The sequence below is a fragment of the Cryptotermes secundus genome, unplaced genomic scaffold, assembly GCF_002891405.2.
Source record: "Cryptotermes secundus unplaced genomic scaffold, Csec_1.0 scaffold5, whole genome shotgun sequence".
NCBI lineage: Eukaryota > Metazoa > Arthropoda > Insecta > Blattodea > Kalotermitidae > Cryptotermes > Cryptotermes secundus.
In genome coordinates, this window is record NW_019724742.1 from 1,228,065 (window position 1) to 1,234,974 (window position 6,910).

Below are 6,910 nucleotides of genomic sequence, written 5' to 3' on the forward strand. Positions count from 1 at the left end.
CCCCAGGAAATTTCCTGGTACTCATTTCTGTTAGAGCCTGAGTCGACCTCAGGGCCATAATGCGGCTGGATGCATTATGTCAATTGAAAAATTCACCTCATCGGGACATGACCCCGTGACCTTCGGGCTTGTAGCATAGTGCCTCAACCAACTACGCTACCGCGTGCCCTCTGGTCACAGAATAAGCACATAAAGTTTTAATATGTGCTTGATTATTTAATACGAACTTTCACATATGTTTTAACAGTACGCCTTACAAAGTGCATCTGAATTTATTGTCATTGGCAATATAAGTTCCGTCTTTTGGAGCAGTATATTGCTTTGATAAAAACAACAACTATGAGGTTATGTATTCTTAATGAGTTCATTTTTAAGTGGCCTTTAAACGTAGTAAAGCACAAATTTCTCTAAGGAAGCTCGTATTTGTCTGTCTGTTTAAATAGCAAGTATATATTTGAAGTTTATAAATGTTTTTTTTAATTATGTATATTTTGACCTCTGTTAGAAACAAACTGTATAACAAACATAGCATAAACTTTCTCACATACAATTTAATATATTCTGAGATCCTTTGGAGCATGGTATGAGATGCCAGGCTGGTTATAGATGAATGTAGTAGGCGCCTTGCACGCTTTTCGAGAAATTTTATTGTAAATACTTTCATAAAGATTTTTTTACCCCTCACGACAAACTGGGTTGAAAGTCCGTTTAAATTCCGATGTTATGAATTTCACTCATCTTGAAAGCCATGAGTTCGCCCTCCTGATATGGCCTGTGGTATGTACCTCATTATTTCGTATATTTAAATAACATTGAGAACAGGGCGTTGAGGAGAATATTTGGACCGAAGAGAGATGAAGTGACAGGAGGTTGCAGAAAACTGCATAATGAGGAGCTTCATAACTTGTACTCTTCTCCAAGTATAATTAGAATGATCAGGTCAAGGAGGATGGGACAGGCAGGGCATGTAGCATGCATTATAATGAAGAGGAATGCATTTAGGATTTTGGTGGGAAAGCCAGAAAAAAAAAGAATATGAGGTTTTCACGGCGGTGACTATGAAGAAAGCAGTCTTCTTCGTCAGAAAGAAAGAGACCACTAACAATACCTAGACGTAGGTGGGAAATAATATTAAAATGGATCTTAACGAAACAGTATGGAGTGGTATGGAACGGACTGGTTTGGCTGAGCATAGAGACCAGTGGTGGGCTCTTGGAAGCATGGTAACGAACCTGAGGGTTCCATAGAATTTTGAGAAATTCTTCAATAGCTGAGCGACTGGCTGTTTCTTATGACGGGCTTAGCTCCGAGGAGTTGGCTAGTTAGTTGTACTGTCAACCATTTTCAGAAATTGACGCTTCGATTTAGGCTTCACGTAAAATCGGTGTTGCATGAAATCATATGCAGTAAGTTCGAATTAATTATCGAGCAGCGATAACTCCATTAAGTAGTTTCGGAGATGAAGCACTGAGGCAGATGAATACCTCTTCTACATTTCTCTCCTTGCTCCCACTTCGGAGCAAAGGGCTGATTTCTCAATTTCATTATCGTTTTACAGACGGTAGGACTCCTTGGACGGGTGAGCAGCTCGTCACAAGGTCTCCACCTAAACACAGAATAAACGCATATACATACCAAACATCCATGCATTTTATGGGATTCGAACCCACGATCCGGGTTTCCGAGCGAACGAAGGCAGTACATTCCTTAGACCGCTCGGCTACCGTGACCGGTACCTCTTCTACATGCAAGGCCGGAATTACATACAAGTGAACCATGTGTCCCTTTATGTGGGCACAATTTTCGGGGAGGGACATTTTGGAACCAACTTTCTTCTGAATTCTTATTAAATGAAGGAAATTTTTGCTGCTGTTTTGTTCATGTCTTAATCATTAATTGGCAGTTACGATATGGAGCAACGTAAATAAAATTGTTTCAAGAGTCACGACACCACTGACGGTTTTCGTGGCAATGCCTAGCGAATTTGTGTTATTAATTGTGACGAAATTTTAGACAGCTGATCTATTAAAGTTGAGAAGGAGGCGGATTCTCCGTTCACTTGGGGGTGGCATTGTGGTTTAGCTGCCTTGCTCTCTCAACGTTTTCTCAAAGAATAAATTTGCTGTATTAAGCATCATATTATGGGAGCGTATGAGCGTGTGGAGGTACAGAGTGTGAGTGGGCCCTAGAACTGAGCTGACTGGAATCGAATCCCAGTATTCCAGCCCGTAAGCAGTCAAGAGTCACCGAAGTTTGCTAGGAATACAGATAATTTAATTAACGTTCTGGAGACTATATATTTTACTTGCACATTTTTAACGTAAGAGACTGAAACAATAATATATTAGGTATGGACTGTAGGCTTTGGTCACGCTATGGGAAGAACTTCGAATGAAAATTTTAAAAAGAGTGCTGAGGAGAACGTTTGTATCTAAAAGGGATGAAATAATAGGGAAAAACAAAACTCCGTGGTTTTAGTCCTCAAGCGAACTATACCGACCGAGCGACCGCCGCTTGTCCGTGAAGTTAGTGCCAACTTTAGCGGATAGAGGGTGTCGCGTAGTCAGCGCAACGAATCCCCACTGCCGTTATTTTCGGCTTGCTAGACCGGAGCCGCTATTTCCTTGAAATACTCCTCAATTATCCTCACGAGGCTGCGTGGACTCCGTTCAAGACCCACTACTGCTCAGAAAATCTCTGGTTCTGTAGGCAGGAACTCTGACGACTAGACCACAGAGTCGGACTGAAATAATAGGAGGCCGGAGAAAATTGCACACTGAAGAGATTCATATTCTGTAGCCTTCTCCAATATTGGCAGAATGATCAAAGCAAGGAGATGAGCTGCGCAGGATGTGAAAGGGAAGAGAGATTCCTACACGAATTTTGGTGGGGAAACTTGAAGAAAAGAAAAAACTAGTAAGAAAACCTGCACTGAGATATGAGTAAATATTAAAATGGATTTTAAAGAAGTAGGATTGGTGGATGTGAATTGGATTCGTCTGGCTTAAGGATAGGGACCACTGTCGAGCCCATGCGAACACGGTAATCCATAAAATTCTGGTAAGCCGTTGGGTAGCTGAGACACTATTACCTTCAGAAGAAGGACGCTGCACCGCGGGGTTAGGTATAGGCCCTACAGTAGTCTATATTTAAACAGCGCGTGCCTCGAATAAAAATAGTTGTACAACCTCAGCACTAGGTGGCTCTGACGAGTGTTCTATGCGCCACAGGAATTTAATTACGAGGCGAAAGTTTTATTTCCTTTTGGCTATTGCACTTGAAACGCACTTCTCCCTTCAAGTGTAGTGATGTGTCTTCACAGTGCTGTGTACCGTGTTTCTCCGGGACATTTATGTCCCCTCTGTCTGTCTCGAAGTCGGTGAATCTAATTGCGCGTGAACTTATACAGGAAAGGGCGGTCGGTTTACAGCCGAGATTAAAATCATCTGAAAATATTGGTTGTGACCGAGTTGGCTGGTGTAGTGGTAGCGCTTTACACTCGCATTCCATAGCTAGTCGGTTCGAACCTCGTCCGGAACACCAGCTCTCCAGACTGATGTTTTTCATGGTTTTCCTCGGTTGCTCCAGGCAGATGTATGAATAGAACGTCATTATGCCACGACTGCTACCTTCCAAGTCCTTTCCCATTCATTATTCACCGTTCATCATCCCACTCTCCGAAGCTCGACGCTTTCCATGCTGACAGCAGAGCGAAGTATACCACAAACGAACATCTGTCCGTTCGACGGCCAAACATCTTCGTTGTTGAGGCATGGGCTCTCAGAGTACAGAACTGTGCAATTTAAAATATTATCAAATTTTGTGAAGTGAAGAAGAAATATGGTCTTCGAATTCGTCTAAGCAAAGCGATTTGAAATTGAAGTCGTATTTGGAATAGCGTTATTGGAAGCTCCTTTTACACATCTATAATAATGTCACGTGACTGAGTGAATATAGATGGGGTTTGGATTGGATTTATTGAATGCTTCCAGATCGTAACTATAAGCAACTATAGCGCTATCGCCAATCCACACACTCTGCAGTACACTACAGCATATGCTCTCTTCTTTGTTTTCATTAGCCGTGTCCTGATAACGGATCCTAATAATATATGTTGTTTATATCTTTGCCGGCTGGCGAATGTCTCACAACTGACTAAATTAAGAAGAAGAAGAAGTGGGAGTGGTAGTGAGAGACATTACATTGGGGGAGGGGTAAGAAACTCTATCTCCGTTTTTAAGGTTCCCAGGCAGTGCCAGCTTGTCTTTCTGGTATAGGTAGAGCATATAATCGGATTTAAAAAACATTTTTATGACGCTGGAAGGGGTGCATTATAGTAAAATTTTTGCTAACGTTAGGAGGGCTATACTTTGATGTTACCAATGGGAGGGCTGCATGTGAGGCATGCAGTGCAACGAGGAGTTTGGGTACCAACTGACTAAATTCTAAACTTGTCCCGCTCATAACCCCTCGGCACGGACCGCATAGAAAACATCGTATTTTGTTGCTGTTTAGTTGTTTTAACGGGGACATATTTGAGAAGCCGTTACTCAGTAACGGCTGTTGTACATTTGCTTATCTCTTGTCCCATATCGTTTGAGGCCTTACACCGGACAAATCTACCGTCGAAGGAATCCTACCATATCTATAAAGTTTACATTTTTCAAAATTGTTCCTGATATTTAACAGGCCAACGGACCCAAATAGTGAAAGCAAAAGAACAATAAAGAAAAAAACGGTTAACTTGGGCGCAGTCAGTTACCTGGTAATTGCAGCAAAACCAGTTGCCAGAAGATCATATTTTATATGTAACATTACTTCTGTTAATGCACCGCCTCCAACATAATTTCAGAATAAAGGAAGTACTTATTTCCCCATAAAATGAAGACTGACTAATAATTGCTATTATTATCGTATGCATAAACTGAATGCGTAATTTACACAATTATTTACATGGATATGAGAAATAAAACTGTTTACTGGGCGACTGAGTGCGGATATTTTCGATGCTGGCAGGCCTGCCGAGTTGTGAAGTAGTGGCTCAAGGCTCCCACCTACTCGGCCAGAACAGCTGCTCACACCTGGCTTATGAATCACCCTGTGGACACAGAATTCCTGAGACCCACGTGACGGAGCACAATAGCTGCTATTTTCAGAGATATATTCACTATTTATAAACTTCCTCTCCTCCAGGCGGCGAACACTTGAGATTCCTCGCAATGTGACAACTGACGAACGCCACCCGCCTCGATATCAAACAAGAATCTCGCTATAACTTCCCTCTCCAGGTCCCAAGTTCGAATTCCAGGAAAACTGTCACGCTGAATGTTTCGTAGACACTTCATGAGCTGCTCTGGTGACCTTAAGGCCCACACGTGTGATGACTCTCACGAGAACAGAACTGGAGAAGTAAACGTAAGGTAAATTTGTCCCCGTGCTTCATTAATTAAGCTGCAAGCCATGAGGGTGTATGAGGGAGTGGAGGTGTAGATACACGTATTCTTAACTACGAGAGGCGCGTGATCAGCTTCGCTTCTCAGCCGCGTTACCACTTGGGAGAAGCCCTCAGTAAATGTGAAGTGGTCCCTGTGCTTAATTAAGTACCACGCCATTAAGACGTGTGGGGGAGTTTAGGTATGGCTCTACCATTTTTGACCTCGGCAATAGAAGGAAGTGATTGGTCATCTTCACGCCCCGGCGTATTCATTCACGAGAAAGGAACCCCCATTAGTGATTTGATTGGAGGTTGGGTGACCCCAGAGCGGGTTGGACGCTGTGAAGAAGAGAAGAATCCCTTGTGGCTAATGGGAATTGAACCCTGGCCGTCTAGCACGTAGCCCGTCGCTATACCGACTAAGTCCGATATGCAGTCTGAACATTTGTGTGGAATGGAAATCCAATTCCTCGGCTGTTCAACCGTAGCCTGCAGCTCCACCGACTGAGCTGGGGAAGTGGGCGTTACTATATTTTAAAGGTAGCAAGATTCGCTTGGCTGCAGAAGGAAACGTCGAAAATTTCCGTCACTCTCAGGTAGTTGGCCGAATTTTGTATTTTAAAATTGGGTGATCTGCTGCAGTTATCTGCCACAGTCAGTATATCAAACAACAAAGAAGCTGTGTAAGATTTGAGGTTTTCATGGCGGTGACTATGAAGAAAGCAGTCTTCTGGGATTTGGCACCGTGTATATGTGGTGTTAACCGACGTTTCGGAGGAACGTATCGCCTCCATCTTCAGGGTAGAAGGAAAAATATAAGAAATCCGCAAGCGAAGAGACCGTGAGAACGGGTACCGAGAGCTCTCGAGAGCGGCTCTTACGATTTTGATTAAATACCAGTAAACTACTGAAGCCGTCTTGGTGGTATCTTCAGGAAATTAATAACACAGTCTCTAAGGCCCCAAACCTGAAATGTTGATTCTGTCGAAACAGGCTTTACCGCTCTGTTGGGTTTCATTGTTGCTCGGTACTCAGCGGAAGGTTGTGGCTTCGAGCCCCGCTGAAGTTGATTTTCTTTTTCAATTGACCTAATCCTTCCAGCCACACTATGCCCCTTGGATCGAGTCAGCCTCTAACAGAAATGAGTATCAGGAATCTTCTTGGGGGTAGGCGGCCGGCGCTTAAGGCTGACAACCTTGCCGCTATCTCTGAGCCGATTATCTAGATAAAATGTGAGAACCTCGATGTCTCACAATCCTGTGGGCCTTCACGGCCTGTTACAGGGGTACCTTTACTTTCATCTTCTTACTCATTAACTAACAATGCTATGGCAAGCAAAACAGTCTATCTCGTTTCCCAGGTAACGTACTTAAGATGGTCGATTTGAGAGTTGTTGTGCAGTGTCTCTGTACTGATTTTTCATGTACGGTGCAGTACATCTTGTACATCAGATATGGTTTGTGTTCTGTCCGGTGC